Source organism: Anomaloglossus baeobatrachus, unplaced genomic scaffold (assembly GCF_048569485.1).
Source record: "Anomaloglossus baeobatrachus isolate aAnoBae1 unplaced genomic scaffold, aAnoBae1.hap1 Scaffold_133, whole genome shotgun sequence".
Lineage (NCBI taxonomy): Eukaryota > Metazoa > Chordata > Amphibia > Anura > Aromobatidae > Anomaloglossus > Anomaloglossus baeobatrachus.
The window spans coordinates 1-20,094 of record NW_027441903.1 but is presented as its reverse complement, the minus strand read 5'-3'; the positions used below and the strand labels follow the sequence as shown (position 1 = coordinate 20,094).

Here is a 20,094-nt window from a genome sequence, read left to right as displayed (position 1 = left end):
AGGCCTAAGTTAAATAGCCCAATCTGACCCTGATTGCCAGTCCTCTGCAGGTGTGTCGTTTCCATTCCACACATCAACTGCACTGCCAGCAATGACCACAAAAGGGAATTCCAAACTGGAAAACTTATTCACAACACCTCACAGTGCAGAGTGTGCATGTTGTGAGGATTCATAAGTCTGCAGTCACATACAGTGACACAGAGGGACTGTAGACTTGTGTAGACTGGATAACCTCTTTAACCCCTTCACAATATTTAACATAGGTTTACATCATGGTAGAGAACGGGTTCCCACAAAATTACGTCATGGCAATCATGCGGTCACAGGTTAATAATGTCCCATAGAGAGACTAAGTAAAAAAGTGAAAAAAAATGTAAAAATAAAGACTTACAAAAAATACCTGTAAAAAATAAAAGTATACCAATAAATATATTTTTGTAAAACCAAAAATAAACAAAAAAGATCACATATTTGGTATCACCGTGTCCGGCACAACCTGATCCATAAAAGTGTAACACTGGTTGACCACTTCAGAGAACAGAGTAAAAAATAAATAAATAAATTGAAAACATAATGAAAACTATGTCTTTTCATCATACAGAAGACAAAAAAGTGGAATAAAATGCAATAAAAAAATCATATGTAAATAAAACCCATTCACCCATTGGTGAAAATGTCATTTTTTTCTATAAAATTTTTTATTGTGTAAAAGTGGCAAAATATAAAAAATATAAATGTGGTATCACTGTATTCGTACTGACCCAAAGAATAACGCTATTTTATTAATGTTAAGACATTGTGCAATGCGTACAAAAAAAAACAATTCTTGAATTGCTGTTTCTTATTAATTTTGCTTCACAAAAAGCAGAATAGAAAGCGATAAAAAATATTCTGTGAACCAAAATTGTACCAATAAAAACTCTAACTCATCCCACAAAAAACAAGCCCTTACATGACTCTTTCGGCAGAAAAAAAACATACAGCTTTCAGTGATGCAAAAAAAAACCCTTTATTTTGTAAAAAAGTATTTTTTAGTATGATAGCAGCCAAAACAAAAAAAAAAAAACTACATAAACCTGGTATCACTGTAATCGTACTGACATGAGGAATAAAGCTGTCTTATCACTTATTCCGCAAGTTGAAAGGCATAAAAAATAAATAAATAAAGCCAATGCCAATTCTTCAACTGCTGTTGAGTTGTTCATTCTTCTTTCCAATCATCGCAGTAAAGGGGGCTTTACACGCAACAACATCACTAACGAGATGCCGTTGGGGTCACGGAATTCGTGATGCACATCTGGCCTCGTTGGCGACGTCGTTGCATGTGAAACATACGAATGACCGCTAACGATCAAAAATACTCACCTATTCGTTCATCGTTGACACGTCGTTCAAATCCCAAATATTGTTGCTGGTGCAGGACGCAGGTTGTTCGTCGTTCCTGAGGCAGCACGCATCGCTACATGTGACACACCAGGAATGACGAACCGCACCGTACCTGCATCCTCCGGCAACGAGGTGGGCGTGTCTTTCCTTCGGCTGCTCTCCGCCCCTCTGCTTCTATTGGCCGCCTGCCGTCGCTGTGACACCGCATTAACCGCCCCCTTAGAAAAGAGGCAGTTCGACAGCCGCAGCGACGTCGCTAGGCAGGTAAGTATGTGTGACGGGGACTAACGATATTGTGTGCCACAGGCAAACGACGGGGGCGGGTGCTTTCACAAGCGACATCGCTAGCAATGTTGCTGCGTGTAAAGCAGCCTTAAGGCTTAGCTCACATTTCTCTTGTGCTCTATGCTGAGCACTTACACCAGGGACTACGTGTAAATCTTTGAAAAACATGATTCAAACAAAATTGCTAATGGAAAATTCACTGTAATGAGGCAGATGGAGTCACTTTGAACTCCCGTCTGGCCTATGAACCGGCAGTGTCCAACCTTACGTGTCTTTTTAGGTGTGGACAAAAGTGCGGTCAACAACAGTTTTGTGTACCTGTGAAAAAAAATGGACACTGATGAACAGAGGCCAGACAGAGTCCGAAGTAACTCTGCTGGCTCATTAGTGAATTGATCCATTGGAGGTTTCACCTAAATCACATATTTTGGAGGTGTAGATGTGAACCCTGATGCAAATGCTCAGCATAGAGCACAGGCTACATGAGAATTGATTAAAAATGTGTTATAACTGAAATTGCAATCAATACCATTAAAACCTCACAAAAACACAAGTCCCCATTCAAGGGCGTCATTTGACAATGGAAATATAGGGGGCTTCAAAGTTACTGGTAACACAAAGGTTCTGGAAATCCGCTATGGCTCAACCACCCAAAAGAGAAATCCAGCAAAATCTGCGATCCCAAATTCAAATGCCCCTTCTGAAAAACACAGGGTGCCTAAAGTTGACATACACAGGTTTGGCATTGTTGTAGTGAGGAGAGCCCGCTTAATTTACGGGTTGTGTGTCTCCAGAAGCACTAGCTGAGCACAATGTACGGGCACTACAATGTACTGTGCATTACATGGGCTTATTTGCTATTTTTAATTCTGCACCATTCACTGCATTTGATTCAATGGGAGTTTTCTAGATACCAAATTGTCACTAGACCCATGAATAACTTCCCAAAGGTGTGTTATTTCCAAAATGTGGTCACTTTAGGGGGTTGCTGCTTTTCTAATTATTAGGGTCGGGACTGTGCAAATGGATTCCGCAAACTATCCTAGGAAAATCTATTCCTCAAAAGTCAAATGGTGCTCCTTCCCTCCCGAGCCCTCCGGTATGGCCAAACAGTACTGTACAGTCACATAAGGGGTATTGCCACATTCAGAAGAAGTTGTGTAACACATTATGGTGCCTCTTTAAATATACTTCCCTTGTGAAAATTGGAAGTCTGGAGCTCAAACAACATTTTAGTGGTAAAAATGTAATTATTTTTTCTTCACCGCCCAATAGTGTAAAATTTTATGACACACCTGTGGTGATAATATGCTTACTGCACCCCTGGATGAATTCATTGAGGGGTGCAGTAAGTAAAATGGGGTCACTTGAGGGGGATTTCTGCTGTTCTTGCACCTCAGGGTCTCTGCTAATATGACATGGCACCCGCAAACCATTTCAGCAAATTCTGAAATCCAGTATGGCACTAGTTCCCATCTCAGATTGCACTGTACCTCAAAAACACCCTTAAGCGGGCTTTACACGCTGCGACATCGCTAATGCGGAGTCGTTGGGGTCACGGAATTTGTGACGCACATCCGGCCGCATTAGCGATGTTGCTGCGTGTGACACCGATGAGCGATTTTGCATCGTTGCAAAAACGTGCAAAATCGCTCATCGGTGACATGGGGGTCCATTCTCGATTATCGTTACTGCAGCAGTAACGATGTAGTTCGTCGCTCCTGCGGCAGCACACATCGCTATTTGTGACGCCGCAGGAACGAGGAAGCTCTCCTTACCTGCCTCCCGGCCGCTATGCGGAAGGAAGGAGGTGGGCGGGATGTTACGTCCCGCTCATCTCCGCCCCTCCGCTGCTATTGGGCGGCCGTTCCGTGACGTCGCTGTGACGCCGCACGGACCGCCCCCTTAGAAAGGAGGCGGTTCGCCGGTCACAGCGACGTCGCCGGGCAGGTAAGTATGTGTGACAGGTCTGGGCGATGTTGTGCGGCACGGGCAGCGATTTGCCCGTGTCGCGCAACAGATGGGGGCGGGTACCCACACTAGCGATATCGGGACCGATATCGCAGTGTGTAAAGTAGCCTTTACATGAATTCCTTGAAAGGTGTAGTTTTCAGAATGGGTTCACTTGTAAGGGGTTGCTGCTGTTTTGGCATATCAGGGGATCTTCAAATGTGACATGGCGTCTGCAATCTATTCCAGCCAAAATGCGCTCCAAAATTCAAATGGCACGCCTTCCCTTCTGAGCCCTCCTGTGCGCCCAAACAGTAGTTTTCCACCAAACATGGGTTAACGGTGTACCCAGGAGAAATTGCACAACAAATTGTATAGTCAATTTTCTTGTCTTAGGCTATGTGCCCACGCTGCGGAAAATGCGCGGATTTTGCCGCGGATTTCTCGCGGAAAAGCCGTGGATTTTCCAGAAATCTGCAGCACAGCTACTCCCCAGCCATTTCTATGGCATTTGGGAAATGCAGTGCCCACGCTGCAGATTTTTCCGCAGCGGAAATCGTGCGGATTTTCGTGCGGAAAAATCTGCAGCATGTCAGTTATTGTTGCGGATTTCTCCGCAGGGTCCCATATACTTACCTGCCTTGATCGACACCCGAGTTACTTTCTCCGTCCGGTGAACAGCAGCGCGGTGGATCCAGCCAGGTACAGGAAAGAAGAGGTGGGCGGGGCCTGCACGAGCTCCGGTCATGTGACAGCTGGTGCTAGTTCAGGCCCGCCCACCTCCAGCACAGTGCACCAGACCAGACGCTGACAGTGACCCGGGCGCCGGAAAGTGAGGTGCTGCATGATGGAGGTAAGTATGAGCACCCCGATCACTGCAGCACTTGTTCTGCATTGAGGATGCAGTGCCGAAGCCATGGTACTGTATCCTCAATGCAGAATGCCCGCACCATATCGGCAAGACATTCCGCTGTATATCCGCAGCATTGAAACAGAGAAAGTTCTGTTGCGGATTTCTGGGAGCACCTGCGGAATGTCTTGCGGATATAACCGCAGGACAATGTCCCCGTGGGCACATAGCCTTACCCTTGTAAAAATTAAAAATGTGGGGTTAATGCAACATTTATTTAGATAAAAATGTATTTTTTCATCTTTACGGCTCAAAATTATGTGAAGCACCTGGAGGTTCAAGGTGCTCACCACACATCTAGAATTAATTCCTTGAGGGGTGTAGTTTTCCAAATATTGTGACTTGTGTTTTTTTTCCACTGTTTAAGCACCCCAGGAGCTGTGCAAACACAACATATCCGCTATTTATTCCAGCCAATTTTGCCCTCCAAAATCCAAATTACGTTATTTCCATTGCAAGCCCTGCCGTGCGCCAAAGCAGTAGTTTTCCACCATATATGAGGTATCAGAAAACTAAGGGCAAATTGCATAGTCCATCTACTCCTACAGTTTCAAAAAAATGTGGGCATAAAGCAATTTTTTGTTGGAAAAAGTGAAATTTTAACTTTTTCCTTCCACATTGCTTTAGCACCTATGAAGCATCTAAAGGGTTAATGTGCCGCCCCCGTGCCAGCAGCCGGAATGCTCGGATCCGGATCCGCGGTGGCTCGAGGGGTCTCCGGACCCAGGGGTCGTGCGGCCACTCAAATGAAGGGGGTATTTACAGTGGATTGTGTTAGTTCGTGATGCCACCCGTGGTATGTGGTAATTTGGAGTACAACCGCTGCAGTTGGGGTGATGGAATGGGGCAGCCAGGTGTTAGAACCCTCCACGGGTAGGGGGGGGATGCCCCGGGACTCGGTGATGGTGTTTGGGGAGTGCCGTGGGGAACGAAGGGGTCACTTGTGTACTCACTCAGTCCATTAAGCTGACACCGACAACTGGATAAACCAAAAGTTCTGGATACCGCTACCGCTGAGGGGAGCTAGTTCGGGTCCCGTCCCCAATGGTGCTGCCTGGTGATTCGTGACCTGCCTCCTGGCGCTAAGTTTACTTCTCTGTTGGTCCCGGTAGTATGGAACTTGCCGGGTCCCGCTCCCCAATATGGCTAAGTGTGGGAGCTTGCTCTCAGGGTTCATGCTTGGGATTTTCTGGACGTTTGAGTGGAAAGTCCTATCCCCCTCGTTGTGCTAGTACCCCGATTTTGGAGTGGGTGGAGAACGGATTTTGAAGGCTCCGTTCTCGTCGGGTAAATTGTCAGGTTACCTGAAGCTACTCCCTGCCCTAGGGTCCACGTACCCTGTCGTGCCCTTGTCCCAGCCCGGTGATGGTGCAAGGCCGCCGGCTGTCCTCCTCGACAGATCCGTGCCCCTTGCCACGATCCCTTGTGACTGGGGGTCCAGCTCCTCTAGGCCCAGACCACCGTCTGCCACCTAGATAGCTTCCTAGGAGCCCTGCTCCTGACCTCCTCTCTCCTTCACTTCCAACACACTTCTCCCTCACTCCTGACACTCCTGACCTCCCCTAACCAACTCCCCAAATGGGTGACCTTATTCCACTCAGGCCGTCCACTGGTTTGCTTGGTGGGTGTGGTGCAAAGTGTACCTATGATTTAATTTTAACTGATGTAGGCAACACCATGTAGTTGAGGACCCATAACCAAGAAGGAGGTGGATATTGCACGGGAGGGTAGATTGTGCAATACCCTGTGATGACCTGATAGTCCAGGGGCGTCACATTAATAATCTTCTTGAAAGTGGTTTTGAGCACTTTGAGGGGTGGAGTTTTTAAAATGGTGTCAGTTTTTGGGTATTTTCTGTCACATAGGTCCCTCAAAGTCACTACGAATGTGATGTGGTCCCTACATTTTTTTTTTACATTTTGGTTGGAAAAATTAGAAATTACTTATAAACGTTTAACCCTTCTAACAAAACTTTTAACCCTTTTTAACAAAAAAAAAAAGTTTTAAAAAATGGTGCTTGTGTAAAGTAGACATGAGACAAATGTTAATTGTTAATGATTTTGTGCGATACAACTATCTGGTTTAAGGGCATAAAAATTCAGAGTTCAAAAATTGAAAAATATTTCCCTTTTTTGTAAGATTTGTTATTTTGAGATAGAAATGCAAATCATATCGACCAAAATTTACCACTAATATGAAGTACACTGTGGCACAAAAAAAACAGTCTCAGAAATATTGAAGTGTTCCAATGTTAAAACCTCATAAAGTGACGTTGGTTAGAATTGTAACATTTGGTCTAGTCAGGAATGTGAAAAGAGTCTGGGGGTGAACAGGTTAACTTACGAAATTACCATACTTAAGAAAGTTGAATTTTGGCAAAAACTTAAATGATGCAAAAATAGATTTATTGGCATAATCATCTGTATTCCATTTTATCGATTATAAAGTATTTAGTAAGAAATGGCACAGACCTCTGAGTGTAAAGTTTTCTTTCTCATCACATGGCTCCAGCTGATTAGTTAATTTGTAACTCCTGCAAGTAGGACAACAAGCAAGAAACCAAATAGCTTCACAGACAGACGGACAGCGAGCTTTCAGTGAAGGAGCAGGTGACTGCTAGTGAGAAGATGTCCAAACTTGTGGAATGTGTCCCGAATTTCTCAGAAGGAAGAAACAAAGAGGTAATTGTGTTAGCGCTGCAGCAATGTTTATGAAGGCATGTGCTGTGATATGTGAACGGTTAGGCTGAGGCCACACGGGGATTAGTGTGAGTCCTCGTATCACACTCCGCACATGCTCGCAGCACAGCGGGAGCCGAGTGTCATGCGACTGTCATCCGATCAGACCACAGCTGCAGGGGGAGGACCGGCGCTGCGGAGGGTTGGGAGGGATTTATCTCTATCTCCTCCGTTGGCGGCTATTGCCATTCTCGCCCTGCACTCGCATTACACCGGTGTAACGTGAGTGCAGTGCCATGTTTCCTAGACTTGAATGGGTGTGAGTGAAACAGGATTACATTGGACCTGCAGCACGCTGTGATTGTTTTCTCGGTCTGATTAGGGCTTTCTTTTCTTGTTTCACTAGACGTCATGCCCTTTTATAAAGTGGACAGAAAAATGTTTTATACAATTTTTTTTTTTTCTTTGTTTTTTCCCCCTCTACCCCTTGAGACTGAATATATATATATATATATATATTAATTTGCAGTATAACCCTTCATTCAGCTTTTTTTTTTTTCCCCACTGTGGAATGCATTGGTGAAATGCAACCCCCCCCAACGGTTTTGGTGACTAAATCCTAAATTTTATTGAACATGCTGCAGACAAACGTCACATATAATATGCAGGAAAACCGGCTATGTTCACACACTGCGTTTTTTACCTGCGTTTTTGGTCCGTTTTTGCTGCAGAAATTTCTTGAGAAATTCTTGTAACCTTTCTGCAGACATTCCCCAGCAAAACCTATGGCAAAAAAAATTAGCTGTGCGCACACTGCGTTTTTTTTCTTAAGAAAATTCTTTCAGTAAATTTCTTCTAAGAAAAAAGAATGAGCATGTCACTTCTTTTCTGCAGCTAACTGCGTTATTTGCCATATATAAATTGGCACAATAACGCAGGGGAGCAACCAGCGGTAAAAAATGCACCAAAAAACGCACCGAGAAAACGTTTTAACACAGGTGCACTCTTAAGAAAAATCATTTTTCTAGTGTGAACATAGCCATAGTGTTAGCAGCTTCTTTACTGCCAAGACAGTAGGGACCCTCCTGCAGACCAAAAAAAAAAAAGGGGCGGACAAGGCCTAAGGCCATGTGCACACGTTAAGTATTTGGTGAGATTTTAACATCAGTGTTTGTTCCACTCCTGGTTTTGGCTACAATCAGAAGGAAAAGTATATAGAAAAAACGGGCACCACTCCTGTATTCATCACCCACCCCCAGCTTTTAGCTACAAATACTGAGGTAAAAAACTCTCCAGATACTCAATGTGTGCATGTTCCTGTATACAGCGGTCACCGGCCTCTTAGACCACGTGCACCACGATGAGTATTTGGTGAGGTTTTTCTACCTCGGTATTTGTAGCCAAAACCAGGAGTGGAACAATCAGAGGAAAAAGTATAATAGAAACACGGGCACCACATGCTGCTTTTATTACCACTCATGATTTTGGATACAAATACTGAATTAACAAAAGTCAATGTGTGCACGTGACCCAAAGCTATTTTTAACACACTTGGTGGTGTGGTGTGTGTTGTTTTTGTTTTTTTTATTCCACCCACAGAAAACACAAGTTGAGATGGAAACAAACAAAAAAAAAGAGGTGGGGGGAATGCTAATTCAGTCATAGACGAAAAAATAATTGTGTGCAGGCTGAAATCTCATAGCTTTTGCTGCTACTTTAGAGCAGCTCCTAATTTGCATAATCAAACCTGCTGCATAAAAAAAGCATGTGAACACGGCCTTAAAATAGAAGACTGCTCACCGTCTGAGTTGCTTGCGTTCCGTCGGGCAAGAATTTCACAGCTTGTACTAATAATGTTCCTGCTGGTAGAAAACCTGAGTGGTTATGTATAAATTAATAAAATGATAATTTTGTTCTTATTTGTTTGCGGTGATCTAATCCGCTCTTATTATATCCCTGTTTCCCAGATTATTGATGCGCTGGCAGCAGCTATTTTTCAGACTGATGGATGTCGGCCTGTTGGATGTGGACCCTGGATTATCCACCAACAGAACAGTGTTCACCTTTGTGGGGTTTCACCAGAGGCAGTCGTTTGAAGGGGCTCTGAACGCGGCACAAGTTGCTTTTGGAATGATTGATATGAGCAAACACAAAGGTAGATGTTTCCTTCTCTTGTTAACCTTTTATTTCTACAGCACAAAGGGAACCTGTCAAGTTTAAACAGTATATCCATCTATGCGCAGCTTGCCATACAGCAGGAAAATACCCACCCGGGGCAAATTATAATGAACCCCCACCCCCCCAACACAGTATGATGCCTAACTATGACCTCCACACAGCCCTCCATAGAGTATAATTATAATAGCTGCCACACGACCCCTCCACACTGTATAATAGGCCCACAATGTAGTGGGGCCCACAATGTTCTCTTTTAAAAAATAAGATATGTATAATTTGTGTCCCCCCCTCGCAGATGAATCGTGTTTGGTGGGTCCAACAGGAGTTAAAAAAATTAAAACAAAAACCTGGTTCAGAATCGGGCTGTGAACATGAACATCTACCCGGATGCCGATCCCCATAAAAGTCTATGTGGACCCGAACAATGTGCTTTAAAATGGTCTTGGGAAAGGGCTGCGGGGGATTAGAGCAGGACCATAATACTTACTGAGTCTCTTGCGAGTTAGAACAATACTTCCAGGCACGCTCATTAACCTTCGTACATATTCACTGCTTCCACTGACAGTCTCTTGCGTCTGTAATTGGTTAGTCAGATCTCCCCCCCCCCCCCCCTCTTCCCCCCCCCCCCTCTTCCCCCCCCGTCCTCTTTCCCCCCCCCCCTCTTTCCCCCCCCCCCTCTTTCCACCCCCCTCTTTCCCACCCCCCCTCTGTCCCCCCACCCCCCTCTGTCCCCCCGACCCCCCCTCTGTCCCCCCCACCCCCCTCTTTCCCCCCCCCTTTCCTTTCCCCCCCCTTTCCTTTCCCCCCCCCCTTTCCTTTCCCCCCCCCCTTTCCTTTCCCCCCCCCCTTTCCTTTCCCCGCCCCCTTTCCTTTCCCCCCCCCCCCTTTCCTTCCCCCCCCTTTCCTTTCCCCCCTCCCCTTTCCTTCCCCCCCTTTCCTTCCCCCCCCTTTCCTTCCCCCCCCCTTTCCTCCCCCCCCCCCTTTCCTTCCCCCCCCCCTTTCCTTCCCCCCCCCTTTCCTTTTCCCCCCCCCTTTCCTTCCCCCCCCTTTCCCCCCCCTTTCCCCCCCCTTTCCCCCCCCTTCTCCCCCCCCTTTCCCCCCCCTTTCCCCCCCCTTTCCCCCCCCTTTCCCCCCCCTTTCCCCCCCCTTTCCCCCCCCCTTTCCCCCCCCCTCTCTTTCCCCCCCCTCTCTTTCCCCCCCCTCTCTTTCCCCCCCCTCTCTTTCCCCCCCCTCTCTTCCCCCCCCCTCTCTTTCCCCCCCCTCTCTTTCCCCCCCTCTCTTTCCCCCCCCCTCTCTTTCCCCCCCCTCTTCCCCCCCCCCCCTCTCTTCCCCCCCCCTCTCTTTCCCCCCCCCCTCTCTCTTCTCCCCCCCCTCTCTTTCCCCCCCCCCTCTTTCCCCCCCCCCTCTCTTCCCCCCTCCCCTCTCTTTCCCCCCCCTCTCTTCCCCCCCCTCTCTCTTCCCCCCCTCTCTCTTTCCCCCCCACTCCTCTTCCCCCCCTCTCTTTCCCCCCCCCCTCTCCTTTCCCCCCCCCCTCTCTTTCCCCCCCCCCTCTCTTTCCCCCCCCCTCTCTTTCTCCCCCCCCCCTCTCTTTCCCCCCCCCCTCTCTTTCCCCCCACCCTCTCTCTTCCCCCCCCCCTCTCTTTCCCCCCCCCTCTCTTTCCCCCCCCCCTCTCTTTCCCCCCCCCCTCTCTTTCCCCCCCCCCTCTCTTTCCCCCCCCCTCTCTTTCCCCCCCCCCCCTCTCTTTCCCCCCCCCCTCTCTTTCCCCCCCCCCTCTCTTTCCCCCCCCCCTCCTCTCTTTCCCCCCCCCCTCTCTTTCCCCCCCCCCTCTCTTCCCCCCCCCTCTCTTTCCCCCCCCCTCTCTTTCCCCCCCCTCTCTTTCCCCCCCCCTCTCTTTCCCCCCCCCTCTCTTTCCCCCCCCCCTCTCTTTCCCCCCCCCCTCTCTTTCCCCCCCCCTCTCTTTCCCCCCCCCTCTCTTTCCCCCCCCCTCTCTTTCCCCCCCCCCTCTCTTTCTCCCCCCCCCTCTCTTTCCCCCCCCCTCTCTCTTTCCCCCCCCCTCTCTTTCCCCCCCCCCTCTCTTTCCCCCCCCCTCTCTTTCCCCCCCCTCTCTCTTTCCCCCCCCCCTCTCTTTCCCCCCCCCCTCTCTCTTTCCCCCCCCCCTCTCTTTCCCCCCCCCCTCTCTTTCCCCCCCCCTCTCTTTCCCCCCCCCTCTCTTTCCCCCCCCCTCTCTTTCCCCCCCCCTCTCTTTTCCCCCCCCCTCTCTTTCCCCCCCCCTCTCTTTCCCCCCCCCTCTCTTTCCCCCCCCCTCTCTTTCCCCCCCCCCTCTCTTTCCCCCCCCCTCTCTTTCCCCCCCCCCTCTCTTTCCCCCCCCCCTCTCTTTCCCCCCCCCTCTCTTTCCCCCCCCCCTCTCTTTCCCCCCCCCCTCTCTTTCCCCCCCCCTCTCTTTCCCCCCCCCTCTCTTTCCCCCCCCCTCATCTTTCCCCCCCCCTCTCTTTCCCCCCGCCCTCTCTTTCCCCCCCCCCTCTCTTTCCCCCCCCCTCTCTTTCCCCCCCCCTCTCTTTCCCCCCCCCTCTCTTTCCCCCCCCCTCTCTTTCCCCCCCCCTCTTTCCCCCCCCTCTCTTTCCCCCCCCCTCTCTTTCCCCCCCCCCTCTCTTTCCCCCCCCCTCTCTTTCCCCCCCCCTCTCTTTCCCCCCCCCTCTCTTTCCCCCCCCCCTCTCTTTCCCCCCCCCCTCTCTTTCTCCCCCCCCCTCTCTTCCCCCCCCCTCTCTCTTCCCCCCCCCCTCTCTTTCCCCCCCCCTCTCTTCCCCCCCCCCTCTCTTTCCCCCCCCCTCTCTTTCCCCCCCCCCTCTCTTTCCCCCCCCCTCTCTTTCCCCCCCCCTCTCTTTCCCCCCCCCTCTCTTTCCCCCCCCCTCTCTTTCCCCCCCCCTCTCTTTCCCCCCCCCTCTCTTTCCCCCCCCCCTCTCTTTCCCCCCCCCTCTCTTTCCCCCCCTCTCTCTTTCCCCCCCCCTCTCTTTCCCCCCCCTCTCTTTCCCCCCCCTCTCTTCTTCCCCCCCCCTCTCTTTCCCCCCCCCCTCTCTTTCCCCCCCCCTCTCTTTCCCCCCCCCTCTCTTTCCCCCCCCTCTCTCTTTCCCCCCCCCTCTCTTTCCCCCCCCTCTCTTTCCCCCCCCCTCTCTTTCCCCCCCCCCTCTCTTTCCCCCCCCTCTCTTTCCCCCCCCCTCTCTTTCCCCCCCCTCTCTTTCCCCCCCCTCTCTTTCCCCCCCCCTCTCTTTCCCCCCCCCTCTCTTTCCCCCCCCCCTCTCTTTCCCCCCCCTCTCTTTCCCCCCCCCCTCTCTTTCCCCCCCCCCTCTCTTTCCCCCCCCCTCTCTTCTCCCCCCCCCCCCCCCTCTCTTCTCCCCCCCCCCCCCCCCCTCTTTTCCCAGGGTCCCAGAAAAAGGGGAGCCCGGCTAGAAACTTCTTGGAAGCAGCGTCTGCTTTCCACTCACGAAGCCACAAGATCCTGTGGATCGCGAGGGAATTAGCTGAGGCTACCGCTGTGCGGTGAGACGCCTCCAAAAATGGCAGACATGGCATAGGACGAAAAAGCCGAGGCTTGGGAAGTTAAGGCCACCATTTCGGGCATAGAGTCCCTGGTAAGGGAGTGCATCTCCGCCAGGGAAGCAGAGATGGCCTGAAGGGCCCACACTGCTGCAAAAGACGGGGAGTAAAGAGGCCCCTGCCGCTTCATATACAGATTTGGCCAGAAGGTCAACCTGGCGGTCAGTGGAGTCCTTAAGAGAGGTGCCATCCGCCACAGACACAACTGTCCGGCTGCTGAGATTCTAGACACCGGAGGATCTACCTTTGGTGACTGAGGCCCATTCCTTGACCACCTCTGGTGGAAAAAGGAAAACGGTCATCAGAAGTACGCTTAGGAAAGCGTTTGTCAGGACAGGCCCCTGGGTTTGGTCACAGTGGCCTGAAAACTGGAGTGGTTAAAAAACGTACTCCCTTGCTCTCTTAGGTGAGGTAAACTGGTGTTTTTTCTACCAAAGAAGCTTGTTCATCAGACACTGGTGGATTAAGGTCCAGTACGGAGTTAATGGACGCAATCAAATCGCTAACATCTGCATCACCTTTCGGTATCAATGGGGTACATAGACGTAGCGTCTGAGCCCACAGTAAGGGCATCCTCCTCTCGCCTTGCCATTCGTGCCAGTGAATCAGAGCCGTGGGGACGAGGAAGGAGAAGAGTCCCTGCGTCTCCGTTTAGGAGGACGGGGTCTGGGATCAGAGGAAACAGACTCTGTGAGCTCTGTAGAGCGAGTCGGAGCAGCAGCAGAGGCACCCTGAGAAGGGGGGCTGATGCATGCTCAGGCAGCGTCCGGGACAACTGTCCCCATGGAGTCGGCAAAAGGACTGGGAAAATAGCCTTAGAAAAAGATGTTACCCAAGCCGGGGGTTCAGCCACCGGGGCTGGAGCAGCCGGAGGGACCCCCTGGGGAGACTCCAGGCTGAGGCACCACCACATTAGAGCAGGCATCACAGTGTGGGTCTGTGCTCAGTTCGGGCAGTATGAGCTTACATGCAATGCATATAGAGTGCAGCCTTGCAGCCTTGCTCCTGGTGTGAGACATGCTGCTGAGGAGGATGTTCTGTAGTAGAGAATTCACTCCTTCAGAAAGCCACCAGAGAGTGCATAAAAAGTCCACAACCAGAGGTTGTGGCTTACCAGACCGTTTTGTGTGCCCTCCGGATTCCCAGCTTGGATCCCAAGACAGATAATTCACTCCTTCTGCAGTGCTGCAGCAGCCAGCGCCGACCAGTGTAAAAACGCTGAGAAAATGGTGCTGGAGTGAGGAGGGGGGGTGGGGGTTAATCCAAGAGCGGGAACCGGAGGGCTAAGGAGAAATACAGGGGAGGGAATCATCTCCTCAGAGAGGAGTGTCCTCCCCTGTGCTGAACGGCCGGTGGGCGGCGCTGCACTGCCCCCCTGCATGACTGACATGCAGGGGCAGAGAAACGAAACTAGGCCGCAGCCGGGGCCTAAATTTATCCATGCGGCCGACGATCAGGCACCCTCGGCGCGGTTCTCAGGAAAAAAACAGAGAACCGGCCGGAAATCACAGTAAAGGGACTTATGAAGCAGCATTGCCCAAATAACACACTCTCCCCACAATAAAATGCAGAAGGGACCCCTGAATACCGTCTCAATACTTAGCTTTTGAGACGCAGGGCCAGGTCCCTGGGGGGGGTGAGCGCTCCGTCCAGCAGGGGCCTGAAAAGGGCTGTGGATGGAGACCGGTCTCCTGCAGAGCAGTGAGAACCGTGAAGGCTCCCACTTCAAGCCAGAGCCCGTAGGGATGGTGAAGGAGCGCGGCATGGAAGGCTCCAGCCTTAAGGTCAACCTTAACAGCACCGCCGACACAGTGGGGTGAGAAGGGACATGCCGGGAGTCCGGTGGACCCGCTTTTCTTCCAAATCTTTAAATAAAAATCAAAAATCAAAAGAGGATGCATGTGTGTGTGTGACCTCCTGCACACAAAGCATTAAACTGGTTGGATTCTGTCATCCAGGGGGTGTATAGGCTCGGAGGGAGGAGCTACACTTTTTAGTGTAGTACTTTGTGTGTCCTCCGGAGGCATAAGCTATACACCCCATGGTTTGGGTCTCCCATAAGGAACGATGAAGAAATAAAGTTATGGGTGTTAGAGGATAGCAACGCAAACCAAATATATGAATATTTAAAACAAATTATGATTTTTCTTTTGATCCAAACAAACAAAAATAAAAACAACTCGGAAGAATCATGCTGTAGGTTTATACTGCACACTGAATGCAGTAAAAAGAAAAGCCCAAAAAGTAATGGCTTTTTTTCCACCCGCCATTTCACTACATTGAGGGTTTTTTTCTCCCACTTTTCAGTCATATGGTTAAGTCAATGATGTTAGTCAAAATATTAACTCGTCCCTCGCATTGTGGTCCTGCGCATGCGCACTTTGATTTGCCCTGCGCAAAGCAGATCAAAGTATTGTAGTGCGCATGCACGGGCGGTCTGTAACCTTTTCTCGCTCCTGCGCTTTCCAGTACTGTGATCTGCCCTCAGTAGGGCAGATCAAAGGGTGCCTGCGCTGAACTGCAGTGTTGGCCTGTGTGGATGACGTAGATGCGTCATCCATACTGGGCTGGGTAGAAGGAGGACGGAGATCACTGCAAAGAGTAGGAGCTGGATCGGAGAGCAGCGACACCTACTGGACCGAACTGCCCTGCAGGTGAGTACTATAAAAGTGTTTTTTACGTTCTACGAACGACATCCATCGGTGTCATCCACATGGAGCTAGGAAGAAGGACGACGACTGCACAGGATAGAGGAAGCACTGGACCCGAGACCAGTGACTCCCATTGGACCCAATCTCCCCGCAGGTGATTATAATAAAGGTCTTTTTTACATTTTACAGAGTGGCCTGGGCTCTTATATACAGTATTCTGGAATGCTGTATATAAGAGCTCAGTGGTGGTGGCCGCAGCTTATAGGGGACAAATCTGGTGACAGGTTCCCTTTCAGGGGTTAATAAATTCATTGTAACTACAAAGTCAACAGAAAAAATACATTTCATACTTATCAACTGACCTTTGGCTTGTGCTCTCATACTCCAACGAGATAAACCTATAAGCGGGCTTTACATACTGCGATCTCGCTAGCGAGATCGCAAGCGATTGTACCCGCCCCCGTCGGTTGTGCGACACGGGCAAATCGCTGCCCGTCGCGCACAACCTCGCTTAACCCCGTCATACGTACTTACCTGCCCTGCGACATCGCTCTGGCTGGCGACCCGCCTCCTTCCTAAGGGAGCGAGTCGTGCGGCGTCACAGAGACATCACACGGCAGGCATCCAATAGAAGCGGAGGGGCGGAGATGAGCGGGACGTAAACATCCTGCCCACCTCCTTCCTTCTGCATTGCTGGTGGAGGCAGGTAAGGAGATGTTCCTCGCTCCTGCGGTGTCACACACAGCGATGTGTGCTGCCGCAGGAACGAGGACCAACATCGCTAATGAGAGGTAAATGATTTTTTGTTTTAGGACGACCTCTCCGCAGCAAACGATTTTTGCCGCTTTTGCGATCGTTTTAGGTCGCACATAAGTGTTACACGCTACGATCTCGTTAATGACGCCGGATGAGCGTCACAAACACTGTGACCCCGACGATAATTCATTAACGATATCGTAGTGTGTAAAGCCCGCTATAGGGTATTACACGTGCAATCATACACACAGAGCTCATCCAGAAGTCTGTATTTTTGATCTGAGTGTTATTTGTCAACGGATGGCCGCCTATAGGTGGAGCCACGCCAGTCCACTAGTTGACCAGGTGGGAGGGGCAGACTGAGGACAGAGCAGACAGGAAGACAGTAGTCAGAAGAGAAACTGCAGTGAGACAGTGCACTCAGAGAGAGTTTGTAGTCGGGTCACTGTGGTGTGTGAAGGTGGAAGTGAAGTGACGGTCTGACGCGGATTAACGGTGACCTGGTACCCAGAAGAGGTGGTTGCCGATGGAGTACGGTGGAGTACTCCCAGGAACTACGCACTGACGGGGTACAGGACCCTAGGACAGGAAAGAGCTCGAAGCTGGCCTGTTAACACCTGCACAGCGAGGGGACCATGAAGGACCTGGCTAACCCTACGAATCCAAAGACTCAGGGACCAAGGACGGCACAACCGCCAGTAACTCCATACAGGTTAGTTTCAGCTGCGCTCCACTTTATTACTATTATTGTTATTCAGAGTGACCGGATCTTGCCTGGAATCCCCAGACGCATAGCGCTGCTGCAGGCTCTGGGTGATGCACTCACAGGGAGCCCGTTATAAGGGAGAGATTACCGGATATAAAGGAAATATATCAGGATTTTAGTGGAGGCTTACTATAAGCCATTATTAGTCTATGCAGCTGTCTGCAACCTATTAGCGCGGTATTGGAGCTAGTCCAGTGTGATTAGGAATTGGACCCAGTTATATACATATGTGCATTTTTGTAAATGGATTTTTTATATTTGGAAATGAATAAAATAAAAGAATTTTACTGAGGTTATGCACCATCCCAAGTGTTTTTCTGTGGTTTCTGCAATCATTAGGTGTTATTCCTGCGGAATGTTGGTTCAAGAGTTGGACAAATGATGCAATGAATCCAAAGACTCAGTAGCAAAGGGAGAGCCGGAGACAGGACCAGAGACTACATCCCCACAGGGTTCATGCTACCGTCAGGCGGACAGAAATGGACAAACCACCGAACGGGAACCCCCCAGTTCCTCTACGCCACGGGGACCCATTTACCAGAGACAGGTGCAGGGGAAGAAGGTACCAAATCACCAAACTGGCACTGGAACGAAGGGAGGCGAAACCAGCCGGCCTCGGGCAACCAGTTATTACCAACCTGCCGTGAGTGAAACCAAAAAACTGTGTCCAAAAACACATGAAAGAGTAAATATTGTCAAACACAATTTTATTAAGGATGTACAAAATACAAACTATTAAAAAAATGGTATACACCAAATCTGTGACACAAACTTTGGGTCACAGTGGGGCATGGGAGACAATTACAAGAAGAGATGGAAAACTCCACAGGGGTGGGTATCGGGACATCAGTATATGAATTGAAAACAGTCAGAGTGGGACACAATATACATCCCAAGCGGGTAACGTTATCGGATATACCCCCACTCTGGCTATGTTCAAAAATCAGAATGCTACCATATATAAAATATCAACCATGAGTTCCTGCGAGGATCTATCAGACCCATATATAAGTCAATATCTCAAAGGATCAAAGGTAAAAGTAACACTAATATAATATGCAGGGTGCATCAGTACATACAAGGCACAGAATGCCGCAATCAAAAAATGTCCACGGTCTAGGCCCGACGTGCGTTTCGTGTCCTTTGTCAAGGGCCACCACAGATTGTCTGTATTGTCAAAGGACAAAAACCAGTTGCACTAAACCTTAGTGTGGACTCCCTTTTTCTAACACCTATCACATCACCCATCCTCTGGGGCCCGATCCTGCTTGCGGAGGGTCTACTATCCAAGCTGCAAATAACACCAGCCCCAGTAGTGACATTCTGCAGCGGCGGCTCCATCCATATAGCCACAACACCGCAAGTGGGGTCACGTGTGAACACTAATTTAATCCCTTGTAAATATATCCCCATTACAAAAAGGGCACGGAAGCGGGCAACAGCCACCACAGTGACATCCCCCAAGAGAGACATCGCCCGGAACCAAGTACCCCATATCCCTGGGTGCTACACAGCCATATCCTGAGTACAAAGACTTGAATGTGCGCAGCACGTCCACACACTCTTATGTATGTGCAGTCAGTCATATACTCACAGGCCCCATCCGCCATCAGGCAGCTGCACAGATCGCAGGTACCGCACCATCTCCTTCTTGGTAGCGTCAGGGAGGGGCGTCTGTGTCACGTGGCATACAATCAGCAGACCTAAAGAGTATCACAGATTTACAGCAAGTAAAGTAGACGGGAGTCAGATGTAGTGATGGTGGTCATGTATCACTGACAAGTCTCACCTGGCATCAAGAACAGTGGGCCGCCATAATCCCCAGCCCAATGGCCATCCTCCGCTTGTAAGGCAGAATAAAATGTTAGTCCATTTTCTGCTCCATCCTGGGCCGTATTCGCCTTGGGTAAGTCTTTTAAAAATTCACTCTGCACGAGAAAGTAAAAGCCGCGTTATTGATGGTCAGCTTATACCGACGTATATGGATCAATAAAACGCTACGGGTCAGTGCACTGTCCGAGGGATAACGGATGTGTGAATACAGCATTAAGGGTGCTTTACATGCTGCGACATCGCTACCGATATATCGTCGCGGTCATGTCTTTAGTGACGCACAGCCGGCGCCGATAGCGACATCGCAGCGTGTGACACCAAGGAGCAACAATCAACGATCGCAAAAACGTCAAAAATCGTTGATCGTTGACACATCGCTTGTTTTCATAATATTGTTGGTGGTGCATGCCGCTGGTTGTTCGTCGCTCCTGCGGCGTCACACATTGCTATTAACTCATTTTTAAGCCAGCAATGCAAAGGTTATGTTATTGGATGAAGGCTGGGCACAGTTTTTGTTTTACATCATACTATATATTGAACAATTTGAAAGGTAAATTCCTTGAGATTTATTTTTTTAATTTTCTGCGATTTTCTGCGCGTAGCACTGAAAAACCTAATTTCATGCAATTTTGCCTTTCTATATTTGCTCCATTGTGTCTGCATTAGGCATCATAGACTTTAGGAAGACTTCCCTTTGATATTGAAATCTGGTGATTTTTTATGTATGATTTTTTTTCTAATATATGTCCACTTTATGGATTTTACTTCTTTGCTTATATTTTAATGATTTATGACCACAAACCACAACAAAGTTTAAGGTTCCGGGTAAAAAGAGAAATCATGCAGATTTATTATGTACTCCAATTGCAAAAATGATTTTTAGTCCTAAATGTAAGTACACAAAAAATAAAATTAAAAACGTGTCCTCAAATGTGGAGAACCCCTAGTGCTGCTCTCCTGCAGTTAAAGGGAGTGTTTCACTTTCTTATACAAAAGTATCATTATTTATAAGGTTTTCAATACTGGATCTTTTCTTATCTAAACTCCTTAGAAAAATAATACAGGCTGCATGTGAATAAGTGTTAGGTACCGTGTCCAGCCCCAGCGAG

The 20,094-nt window shown here is 49.4% G+C and overlaps 1 long non-coding RNA gene across 1 annotated transcript in view; it reads right to left on the bottom strand.

Annotated features, from left to right (window-relative positions):
* The window catches only part of LOC142260561 (uncharacterized), a 53,824-nt gene extending 34,749 nt beyond the window's left edge, over positions 1-19,075 (bottom strand). Inside the window, exons 1-2 of the long non-coding RNA XR_012728672.1 lie at positions 18,942-19,075; positions 18,747-18,855 (exon numbers count right to left, since the gene is read on the bottom strand). This is a non-coding gene — a long non-coding RNA (uncharacterized LOC142260561). The remainder of the gene's footprint in view (positions 1-18,746; positions 18,856-18,941) is intronic.
* Between the last annotated feature and the right edge of the window lie 1,019 nt (positions 19,076-20,094).